At 28.0% G+C, this 13,942-nt stretch overlaps 1 long non-coding RNA gene across 1 annotated transcript; it reads right to left on the bottom strand.

The window, feature by feature from the left end:
* Nucleotides 1-575: 575 nt before the first annotated feature.
* LOC132950018 (uncharacterized) lies at nucleotides 576-5,273 on the bottom strand. The gene is made up of 3 exons (XR_009665177.1): nucleotides 5,161-5,273; nucleotides 3,060-3,143; nucleotides 576-706 (listed from the first exon to the last, which is right to left on the bottom strand). It is a non-coding gene; the product is annotated as an uncharacterized LOC132950018 (long non-coding RNA).
* Nucleotides 5,274-13,942: the final 8,669 nt, after the last annotated feature.

Genomic DNA, 13,942 nt, shown 5'->3' with positions numbered 1-13,942 from the left:
TAATATCACAATATCAAATAGTGAAATATGAAAATTTGAAGAAAATTTCCTATAGGTATATCCCGTAAAACCCCCAAAATAAAACGTACGTTTGAGAAGTTCTCTTAAAACCCAAATATTTAATGCCCGTATCCCGTATGCATAGAAAATGTATGTTTCACATTTAACGAAAACTAAAACTATCGTGACGGAACTGAATTACGAAGAACGTATAAAACAAAAATAATCGTCACCAAGTGATAGGTATAATCTGCTATGTACTTACAAATCATATTAAATAACATTAATCAATATGTATTTTCTTATTTTGTTAGGTAGGTATAAAAACCTATCTTCCTACTTATAAAAGCATTACCTAATCATTGATTTAAAATTTTAAAAATTATTCTACTATAACAATAAATTAACAGTTGTAGGCAAAGTATTATAATTTAAGGTATTTTTCATAATATCCTAATTTTTGTACGCCTATAACAACTGGATTTTAAAAACTACTCTACGTCTAGCGGGTATATAAATTTGTCTGACAATAAATATTTACATTAGGTCTACCGCGTCAACAGAGTAGTAGGAAAAAACTTACGTAATTATTTATTCTTCCGACGAAACGCGGTCCCTTTGAGTGTATTGTCTAGTGTCAGAGCTGTGCGTCTCCGTCAAGGAAAATGCAGCGCGCGTCTTCATATATCCGATCCAAAAGTTCAGTCTGGAAGTATTGAGATTAATGACATTTATAAAAATAGGCACCTAGTTTAATATGCTTAATAGCACCTAACGAAATATGTGAGTACGTATTGGAATCGCTGTTCGTCTCAAACGATTGTCATTTGCCATAGATTATTTATAACTATAACCTAACCGTCCCAATCATAGAAAATATATAAATGGTCCTAACCGATGGATGATGGATATTTTTACATTATCTTCAAAACAACATTTATTTGTTTCTACTAGACGCAAATGCGGTAAATTGAATTCAAATTTATAATATAGATAACGGTTTTTTTACTTGGTAACCATTTATTTATTACTTGGTTTATAAACAAATTCTAATTGATATAAAATAGTAATTATATAAAAATAGTTTTATTGATCCCAATATTTAAAAATAATGTTTCAAATAAAATAATAAAACAAATTTAAGAAATACCTATTAATTGATATGTATTACCTAAATAACAAAATAACTAAATAAATTCGTGTTTTTTTTTTTAAACATTTTCACGTCCACCCCCCCCCCCCCCTCCACCCCTTGACAAAATCATTTGACTCATTTAGCTACTTTATGAATTAAAAACGATACATTGAACGTACAAAACTGTACCTACCTACATAATAGTTATCAACCTATTAACCCATCAATAATATTATATTTTTGATCGTGTACACTAATCGATTGGTATATACAAAATAACGTTAAGTTATAAATAGGACGTGGATTTAAATGCATTAAAAATAAGAAAAATACGATTTATTGCACTTATATTACAAAGCTTAATAAAATGGCCAGAAAAATTAAAAGTCCAATTTAAACGAATATAAAATAAAATTTAGATAAGTGTATAGGTAGTGTATTCGTTATATTTTGAGTTTCATTATAGCACATCAGTCGATCAGATGCTATTTAATATTTTAAAATAAAAAAATTCGACAGTAATTCCATATTGGCAAGTGTTGTTTTCTATAACTGAAGACTGAAGTTATAGTATCGAACATAATGGGTACGTAAAAAAATAGAAATATAAGAAAAAAAATTACCTTTATTTAATTGTATTTAATTTTTTTCTAATAAGTTTTTATAAAATTGACTTTATCCCATATAAATGTTCTAATTTCATTTTTCAATTCGTTGATAATATATGAAACGAATTCTTTGCTTGGAAAGCAATGTTTTAGAAAATTCAGAAAATGCAGTTTATATTTAAATATTATAAATAATAATTTCTGATGCATTGATGCGGAAGAGTGAGGGGGTGGACAATCAGCCGAACCGAAATCTAACATCAAACACTTAATATAAACAATTTTTCACACACGCGTCATGGTATGAAAATAAAAAAATATTTATAATTCATGTTTATACCGATTTTCTACCGAAAAAATAAATTACTTTAATCTCAATATTATTTATTAGTCAACGATATCTTTGCTCAGAATTGTTTTTCGTTTGTTCGTTTTGTATTTTAATAATTTATACGTGGATATATTATTATTACTAATAATTATAGTAGTTGTGTTTGTTTTATTTCATTAATTTATTTAGTACTATACCAATAAATTATATATTAATTAATAATTTTTAAAACATTGTGTTCAAAAAAATAAAAAAAAAATGTGATTTAATTAGAGTCTTGTAATATACCTACCTATATTTAAAAAATAAATAAATATAATAATAACTGTTGAACTTTTAGGGACATAATAGGTATCGCATTCGTGTATGTAGTATTACACTATTTATATAGGTATATTTATAAAAAACCCAAAAAAAAAAAAAATATTTATATACCTATACGAGTACCTATATAAGTATTGAGTAGGTATATTATTGATAAGTGCGCACACGTCAGGATAGGCAGTTGACCATTCCGTGAATATACTTTTATTCGTACATGGTTATACATCCCTAATCCCTATGATATAGAATATAGATATTAGGTGAACAATAGAAGTTAAGTATGTGACACTAAATTAATAGTTACCTATAACTTATAACGTTGTATTTGGAAAAAAAATTACCCGTTATTAATTAAAATTGTATCTTATGAGTATTATCAGTTATAAGTCATAACATATATTTCTATAAATTAAACCAAAATATTTATATATTTATATTAAATACCCTGTATAGTTATGCATCTATTAATTATAATTATTCTACAAACAGGGACTGGAAAAACGACGACGGCGTTTATATCTCGCGTATTTTATACATTTCTAGTCCGGAACTAAAATATGCGCCTACAACACTTGGATAGCACATTTTTCGTGACATTGAATATTTGTTTTAAGTCTTAAAAGTAAATTTAAGCCCCAAAAGAATATAAGAACAAACTTACTTTAATTATCGACTCCTTCGGCGGAATCCGTGACGTGTGTGAACTGCGACGCCCATGAGGAAACGCTCCAGAATACAGCCAGAACTTAGAATATTGTGATTTATGAAAAATAAAATTATACGAAACGCAGTAAGTTTTTTGCTCGTATCTTCTTTGCTTATTGAAATTTTAGAATTTTTAATCGACTGTGTCTTCTGCAACGACTTTGAGATTTGCCATAGATTAAATAAATAAATGATAGATATTATACTAGGTGCGTCAATATGATGAATCCACGGATATAATATAATGCAACTTTTTATATCAAAGAGTTCTGTGTTAAGGACCAATTTGTTCATTGAAATTGATATGACAATAAACCAAAATAGTTTATAATTTTGAATTTGAATTATAATAATATAATATAGGTATTATTTAAATTACTATTTTCGTTTATCAATTTAATTATTAATTAAGGTGGTGAATAGATATCAGAAGCACACGAATATTTTTATAAGAGCATATTGTATTTTATGAATTATTAAATAAAAATGTGATTACTGGATTTTAGAGTTAACATAAAGCCATAAACGTATACAGTAAATTCATCAATGACGTGTGTGTTTTTTTTTAATATTTTTAATTATTTTTTCTTGTGGTCTGTGTAAACGATAAGTATTCGTAATAAAGATTCAATTTTCATATATAATATTATATTATAGGCACTCAGTATGTAATCATATGTTTATTTTTAGTTTAATTTAATTGTAGGTATTTAGTAAATAATAATAGGTATACGAAATTGTGTTTTCGAATAGCAATTTATTGTTTGTATTAATACCTACACCATAATAGGGAACTAAAATTTTGTAAATGATGTACAAATGTATTTTTGGTGTTTTAAGGCTGCTGTAAGATCAATTTATGAGAATCCTTGCATTAAATTGTTAGGATTATTTGATATGAATAATTATTTTATTACATATAGGTTTATTACATATTGGTAAGTCGATCAGACACTATATTTACACTGAATGTTAATAGTAAAAAGCTATTAAAAAATCTATTATTTGTATTTATTTGTTAATAATAATTAAGACTTAAATATTAACAGTAATCTTGTTCCTTTCACAAAATGTTTTTTTAATTATTTTTAGTTTAATTTACATTTATCCCAAAGTGATCTCTGAATAATCATTCAATGATGAATTTAATAGTTACATTCTCGGTTACATAAATTTGATTATAAATTAAAATAAACTACAGTTTCCAGCTTCTACTACAACATTATTTTATATTTTATTTTATGTTTTTAATTTTTTAAACGCAGTCTGCACCTTGTGTTGGTGATTTTACACGTAATATAATAAAATTGATACTAGTGATGAGTAGGTAAGTACCTTATTGTTTAATCAAATTATTTACACGATTATTAACTAAAAATTAACTATAAATTCATAATTGTATGAGCTATACATGTTACATATATTTTTCGAAAAAACTATTTAAAAAAACAAGAATAATTCCTATTTGATGTCACACGGGTTGATCTAGCAACTGACTGCTACGACAACTGTGCAATTTTTTTTAAGCATAATACGTTTTGAAAACGTCCAGAAAAGAGTTTGTTTTAAGACTGTCTGTCTTGATAACAACTAATTTAATTTAGAGTGTATTGTTATATTATATTATAATGAAATTAATAATTATAGTAAAATATATAATTGCAAGACATTTAATACCTATATCTATAGCCATCTAGGGTATAAACTACACTAAAAAAGGTGTAAGTATGCTAATAAAATATATGAGGTGTATAATGTATTTATGTATATAAAAATATAAAATATAAAGATTAATAACATTATATTGTTTTAAATTCTACGCGCAAACCTAAGGTGATACCCGGCGTATAGTATAACATGCAAAAAGGTGCGTATTAAACTTGACGTGATGGTGAAACGAAGACGGTCTCGCGTATTTTATACATTGCGCTATTGGGATTAAACTTATAAATGCTTCTACGTCGCCTAGTTAACAGATTGTCCGTGGCAATAAATATTTAATTTAAGTCTAAAAAGTAAATGTAAAATAGTAGGTAATAATATGAAAACAAACTTACTCGTAAACATCTACTCTTCCGGTGAAACGTAGCTAGAGTGCCGCCATCGCCGAAGAAACAGCTATCTTCATCCATCTTCATCTAATCATCTCACTCCGATGAGCTGAAACTTGAAAGTATCGAAATGTTTTATGAAAATAACCTGATCAAACGAAATTTGCGAGTTTGTGTTACAACTTATCCGGTTTAACGAACTGTCCGTTTATATTTGTGGCCTATTATTTTTTTGTTCACTGAAATCAAAATATACAATATATTATATTTATAATACAATAGTATTGCTGAAATTATTAGAATTGTTAACCGTCGCCGACGAATTTCGACAATTGACGATTGCCATAGATATTATTAAATATATTATTAACTATGATAAATCCAAAGAACTTATATATTATTATATAAGTGCTCAGTATACCTATACGGTATATTTATAAATCGTATGTTCTTTTACAGAAATCTTCGTGATCTGCAATGCACCTATTCTGGTTTTCTATTTCAATTATAGTTCGCATGCCAAATTTAACTATACATATACTGGTCCGCAAGTTTATAGACATTCTAATACATTCTCCCGCCCAGTGCCAATAGACACAGTGTTTGAGAAGTTATATTTTTTTGGTACCTAATTAATTTACAATATCAATTATTAAAAGTTACCTATGTAGGTACTTGTCCAAAACTCGACTACCTGCAAATCATTGGTTTTTATGGTATAGCCTTACGAAGTTCACGATTTTCGGTGTTTTACGCACCCGTACAACGCTTAAAGTTGGCCAACTGGTTTCATGTATTACTTATCTCTTAAATCTCTAGAAAAACAAGTATTAAATAAACAGTATAATTTATAATATTACATTTGACATATAAAAAAATGAATACATTGATATCTTTAGAAGCATTTAATTTTTTTTTTCTTATTATCAAAATAAATTACTGTACAGATTAATTAAATAGGTATCAAACTGAAACTCATAACTATGTTAATACCAATTTTAATTTGTTACAAACCTAATGATTCTAAGTAATTATTTGGGGTGGACCAGTTTTGAAAGTTTCTGATGACAAGTCAGGGCTGGGAAAAATACTTTGAAAAATCGTAGGGGTGAGATTTTTGACTTGCAAATTCTTGCTAATTATAACGAGTGTTTTGACACTAGTTTCATAAGTTTTGGAGAACAAGTAAGGGCTACGTGAAGTTAGCCCTTCCTCGGTTCCACCCCTTATAATTCCTTTATTTTTGACTTGCAAATTCTGGGATTGAACTTGCAAATTCTTGCTAATTACTTGCAAAATATTGGCACTGTGCAAAACTTTTTTTGAAAAAGTGTAAGGGCCAACTTCACGGACGTGAAAAATTTCCCGAATTTTAAGATTTATAAAGAAGTTACATCAAACCCAAAACTCTATGCCTCAACTTGAAAAAAAAAACAATTCACAAAAATTTTATTCGTAATTAATTAATCACTAGTGACATTATATACACAAATATATTGAATCATTTAAAATGGTAATAAAAAACGATGGTAAAATAGAAAATCATTGTTGAAAAATGAATCCAAGACATTGGATACTCTATGCAACTATAACAATTTACATTAATACACTAACCTCCGGCTCAGAGTCTCAAGGAATCTATACTGATATAACCAGAGGTGTTTCCAATAATTTGTTTGGAAGTATATTAAGCCATCATTCGTCAAGTACCAAAATACTACCGTTAGTCTATACCCATGTTTTTGTAAAAATATCTTGAGAGTATAATATATACGGCGTATAATAATAATTATATAATAAACGTATACCTTATACCGTATATCTTATGGCCTATGGGAACACACTGGATATAACTTTTATTGATAACGGTCCGGTAGTTGTTGAGTCTATAGAGCTGGACAAACAAAGAATCATTAATTTGTATTTATATAGATATCAGATAATGAGATTCCTGCTTCATATTTTATTTTATTTCAAAATATATTTCATCATATTATATTATTATTTAACTTTTAAAGGTACCTACTATGAGCTATGTTTTAATTGCCAATAGTTTTTTCGTTTAAATTGGTAGTACATTTTGTTAAAATTAGAACTTAAGTGGCTATTTCAAATCAATTCCCAAAATATTTAATAAATAGGTTCATATACTGTTATACACTGTTTGTCGTCACGAACTAATATATAAAGTCAAACTAGTTCATACCATTTCAAATAAGCAACTCATTGTTTAATAATGTAAAAACCCAATATTGATTTTTATAAAGAATATTTAATGACCCTTGGAGTCATTCCGATGTTTATGAACAACGAACAAATATTAAAAATATATTATTGAGCTTTTGCAACAAAAATTAAGAAATGAAAAAAGCTCTATTTCAAAAAATGTCTTTATATTCGTTGTCTTAATAATCTAAAGAATTTTTTCTTAGTATAAGTATTTTATTGAAAGTAGTTTCATCATTATCAATAACTACTAACTACGTCATCGTCTTCATCATTAGTTGACAAAAGCTTCTCTAGTTTGAAAAGTAGATATTAAAACATACTCCATAGGAGAATCAACACGTCTTAATAATTTAGACATTATGAATATTCATAGAAATATTTATTTTGATATGAATATTATTAATTATTATAGATACCTACATTTTCCAATAAAAAATAAAGATGATTCAATTTTAAGTTAACTTTATGTTTAAATAAAAATATACCTAGTGCTCTCAGTGGTGGGGGGGGGGGGGGGGGGGTACGGAGGGATGACATCCCTCTACTTTTTTGTTAGATGAAGAATAGAAGAATGTTATGATGATATCAGGAAATCTGAATTGTAAGGCATCCCTCCACTCATCTTAAACCATTTCGACCACTGAATATACGGCCATCACCTTACGCTCCTCCCCCCCCCCCTCACAACTACAAAAAAAGTCCTGGCTATAGCACTTGAACCTTGTATTAAATGTTAAAGATTTTTCACTTAAAAGTAACTGTTTCAGTATAAATATTAAACTTCTCATGATTTATCCCTATATTGGCAATTGGCTATTATTATTACATAAAATATACTTGGCATACTGAATAGTGATGACTGATGAATCGGGATGATCATACAGTCTAAATTATTATGTACCTACTAACATAGGTGTAACATACTAAATTACTTAGCACTAAGCACTATTATCTCTATTTACTATAATAGTGCCTAACTTTTAAATTAAACGAAATAGGTAAGTATTTAATTTTATATTAATCAACAAATATTGCTCTACTGGAATAAAATTCCGTTACACAATTATTGAACATTGTAAGTTGTCATAATAACAATATTATTATGATATCAACAATTAGCTGTAGGTAGAATAATAGAATCGATTGTATGTACTGAGTGCTGAGGGGAGAGTACCTACAATACTCATAATATAGTAATTTACATATTATCATTGATTAGAATTTATAGATACTATAGTAGGTATAATCAATGATATTATATAATATGTATAATATTGTATATCATATTATATAGGTATTCACAGGCATACAGGCTAGAAATACCTATTGTATAAATGTATAATACGCAACTGACGTCCATAATAGGAAACACTGTAAAGTATTATAAATTTACATCAATATAAAATTATTATTATCTCATTTTCTTTTTTTTATAGAATTATGTTACTTATTAGTTATTAAACTTCTTAACGTTGTGTCGTTACCCGTTGTCAACAGATCAATTAATTACCACTGCTGCTTATCACATAATTATGTTATTTCGACATTTTTAATAATGTATTAACATAATAAATGGTTGCATCATTGAATATATGCTTCGTTAGGTACATTTTGACTTCAGGAAAATGTTCAGTTTTTCATTCAAACGGTATATCCATTTATTTTCACGTTTCATTTCACGTTTCAACAAAACTTCAAAGGTTTCATTGGTTTCAGAATACCAATATGGCAATAATAATATATTATAATATTATATAATTACCTATATTAAATGTATTAAAAATGTTTTGACGTTGTCACTTTTTAACTTTTGTATGACTATTATATTTTAATGAATCAATTATGTATTTATGTATGATTATAATATCATTGAATTTTGACTAATTAAGATTAAAATTATAATTAACATATTATTACAGATATAATACTTCAGTTATCGAAAACCGGTTGGAACGAATTAGATAATAATATAATATTATGTAACAACCTACAGTCCACTATAATATGTCTGTATACTATAGATGATCCAAAATGAAATACCCCCAGTTTCATTACGATCTTAGTTAGAGGTCACAGTATGTTTTACATTTTGTTTGCAGTTTCTCTTTAATTTATACAAACAGATTTAAAAACTAAAATACACATTCTAAATTACGTATACATCGTTAATTACATTGTCTTAAATTCACGCAAAATTACGTATGTACAAAATTGTAATTAAAACTAGTTTCATTTTAAAATTGAATATAATTTTAAAATTGTTAGCAGTTATAACATTTTAATATAATACATTATATTTGCATACCACTTAAATTGTATTATTATTTATTATAATTTATATAGTATACGCATATCTGATATAAAATCTGGCATAATTTCCCAATAATTTAAGCTTTTTTATAACTTCTTAGTTTTTTACATAGCCGTACCTACGTTTTTCATTTAAAAATGTAATTCATATTACCTATTACAAATTTTAATTTGTTTTACGTTTTTAAATCGGCATTATTTTATGCGGGTACACGATAGTAATTATTAATATATTATTAAGCCCTGCAGCACCGTTGTATGCATTATGATTCGGTAATTATATAAGTTCAAACTACTCGAGTGGAGTTGATCTGTTATCATTATGTATTTATATTATGTTATATTAGAGTCAAATGTGCACACTCATAAAGTTTATGACATAAACGATTTAAATATCCACGACGATGGTAATTTTGGGTATAGGTACACTTCATACACGAGGTACACATATTATCCATCATCTCTCTCCGCGATGATTTATGAGTTATATCATTTATATAGTAATGCGTTACCTATATATTATTGATTTAAGATTTAACATCACTATACATACAAACATTATAAACTATTTAACTATCCTGTACCGAGGTGAGAGGTAAGCGAATCGAGTGTCCACGCTCACTGTCGCTCACTGCAATCAGCGGCTTTATTAACATAATGTATACGATTTAAAAGGAATATATTATTACTATTATAATATTCTAACGTCGAGTGTATTATGACCAGATGGACGTTCACGTGTAACGTTTATTTGTTGTGCTGTAAATGCATGTGTGCTTATAATATATACTATATACTACATATTGTATTATGTATAATATAGTGGTGTATATATATTATATATGCATAATAAATATATACATGGTCACAATGCCACATCACAATATATGGTATATTATTATGTAATATATGTGACACTTGCGCATGTGCGCGGTGTTTCGTGCGAGTATAAAGCTACAAAAACGCCAAGTAGGTGTTTAGAAGGAGATATTTTTTAATTCAAGCCCATTTTACGTGCCTATAGTGCGCATTAGTGACTAAATGTACCTACGTGTTTTGTTTACTTGCGAGTCACTGCGGATCTAAAAGTCCCCTCCCGCCAACCGTTCTATACTTTTATCGTGACTGGAACGGACTGGTTGTTAGAACTGTTTTAAGTACCCATACTTATAAGTCTTTCTAATAACAAACACACACACACACACATACACTTTGTGTACGTGCTAAGTAAATAAGTAAAAATAATAGCTGGCTATACGTCGCACAGTGCAGTGACTATAGACGCTAGACCCTAGACGTGAGGAATTTATTCGTGTAATCGTGTCGACAAATAAAAAAACATTAAAATTACTAATATTATAATGCTTATACGTTTTATGTATACTAATATACTTATATACTATTATAGTGTTATATAGGTATATATAGGTATTGACATTATATTATGTACTGTTATAACTTATAGTGTTCTAAGTGCGTTCGTCGATAACGATATCATCATAACGAATGTACCTACCTAGGGACTAGGCAGCATTAAAAAATAATTAAATATAATAATAAATTAAATAGAACAAAAAGAGATAGAATTTTAACGAGCAAATAAAATAATGCGAACAAGCATACAGAGGAGTATGGGACGACGAAGACAATATAATAAGGACACAATATTACTTTTTTTTTTATTGGAAAACAATTATTAAAGATTGGTCATCGTAATAGTTATACCGTTATTTAGCGGTTGCGGGGAAAAAACGGTCAAAAGTGTCACATTATACTGTATAATTTTGGTGTACATTTCTAATAATATTATGACACAAAAATATAACACTTCCCAAGAAAAATGCATTTATGAAAAAGTTAGAATTAATTTGTCCACTATTTTAGGTATATTGTTTATTTACAATACACAAGTAATATTATTTACTATTGTTATTATTGGTAGCGGCCAGCGGGAGCTATAGGTACAGGGAAATATTTGGTTGAAAATATGATTGTACTGTTGCTTGTCTGTATAATATTATATGGTAATAATGATTGCAGATTGTTTCAACCTCCATTGAAAGTAAAATATATACAAAACTAGCATATTCTATAGTAAGAAATAATACAAGACTCGTTTTAATTGAAAAATTTCAAATTTAACAATTATTGAAAGATTGATTTTCAAATCAAAATCAATTATTTTTTGTTATATGTTTTTCGAAAATTATTTTGCGATCGTGATAAACGCACTATGTACCTGATATAGTGGTGGAACCAAAAATTAATGAAAGGGGGGGAGGGGGGTACCGGGTAATTCAAATTATCCAATACCAAAATAAATTAAATACGTCATTTACTACGATTTTACATAATAACTTCAAGCCACTGAAGTCATTACTCATTTGAGATACTCCGCAGATGCAGCAGTGATGCTCGGAAACCCATAGCGGCCGGCGGCCATACGTCCTACACGAGCGTCCCATGAAAAACATGAAAACGGGCCCCTGAAAACAATATGATATTAAGTTATTATTATACTATTTGTGTATTATTATTAAATATTGTATCGTTCCGAGAGACGTGCGTGGCTATACGATATGTGACGGAGTCCGTCATCGTCAGATACGCGTCATCGTACAACACTGCCACACAAATACACAATGCACATACCGGCAAATCAGCTATTGTTTGGTAAACATCTATATAGCTGGTATAGACCGTAATAATGTGGTCTGGTAGCGGCAACACGATTGAGGGCCGCGAGGTGATTAGGGGGGGGGGGAGATAGAAAAACCGAATAAATCAGTGTCGTCAATGTTTTGAATTTATTTTATTGAACGAATATTATTATTATTATTATTGTTCGCAAGCCTAATGGAGAAATTAAATCGCAATTATTTTTAGAAAAAACCTACACCATACTATTATTAATACAATAATTAATTTTTATAATATTATAGTATAAATATTACAAATCGCAAAATATAATATTATAGTATAATCTAGTGCTAGAACCAATATTTTTATATTTTTGTAGGCTCACCCAATTTGTGCCTCGTGTGTATTATTATTTTAATCGCCTGACTCCTACCTATTTAAGAACAAGTAAATTATGTATTTATATGTAACCAGTAACAATGTAGGTAAATGGTATAGCCACGTGATTGCACTGACCGCAGCACAATAAACAATATACATCTCCTTTTTCGGTCGGGCTTGCATTTGATTTAATATATAGTTGCATCAACCCTTTCAGCATTGCACCAGAATCTGTTTTATAATTTTATAGTAGGTACCGCGTGCCTATATTTCTGATTTCAATACTAATAGTCTCACAAATTCAGTAGATATATAATAAAATATATATTTTATAGGATTCATAGGAATCTGAGTTCTGACCATTATTTTTTATTATAATAATATAGTTACTGTAAAACATAAAATATTGTATTTACTTTTTATTTGTAAATTAAATACATAAATAAACAAATATTTACAAATCCTGACTTCTTCATAATTATTTTGTTTCGGTATTTATTGAAAACTTGTTCCTACACAATTATTTAAATGTGTAGTTCGACCTTCGGGCTTAAGAAATATATGGTCTTATATTATATTATAAAGAAAACTGATTACGAAATTTTAAATCACGTCACACGGTTGTGTAGGTACTGTAAGGGTATTCGTGGAGCGTGTTACGCTTATATTTTTGAAAATATAAGTCTGGAATAAACGGGAAATACAGTTTTCTTACATTTTAGGTTTCTAAACATAAGTTTAGAACACCTTATATCCCCGTAATGTCCGTCCGTTCATTATAGTGATCGGTAGGTACATAATTACAATTATTGTTATTTATTTATTTACTATTGTTAGTAGTTACGCTTAGTACACAGTTACGATTATTATTTGTTTGTATTAAGATATTTAATTACGATAGTGGATAATATGAAGATAGGTAGTTATCGTATAAGTATTTAATATAGATTCATACTAGCTAAAATATTAAGGTTACCAAATTCTTTTTGAATATTGTATTTGAAATATTGTGGTTTATTGCTTTGTATTATACATTTATAATACGTTTAGAAACTGGGAATTTAGCATGCTCGCAGTTAGCTTTCCTCACTTGTTTAATAATTAACCCATTATTTTCTTAAATAATTGTTTTATAAATCATTCAGAATTACTAGATAATGTATTAAAGAGGACTAAAGAAGTTATAAATAATGAATAGCATGCAGTAATTACAAATTATCTGCAAACG

This window comes from Metopolophium dirhodum, chromosome 8, assembly GCF_019925205.1.
Source record: "Metopolophium dirhodum isolate CAU chromosome 8, ASM1992520v1, whole genome shotgun sequence".
Taxonomy (NCBI): Eukaryota; Metazoa; Arthropoda; class Insecta; order Hemiptera; family Aphididae; genus Metopolophium; species Metopolophium dirhodum.
Note: the sequence above shows the minus strand (reverse complement) of the source record. Positions and strands in the feature narration are given on the sequence as shown.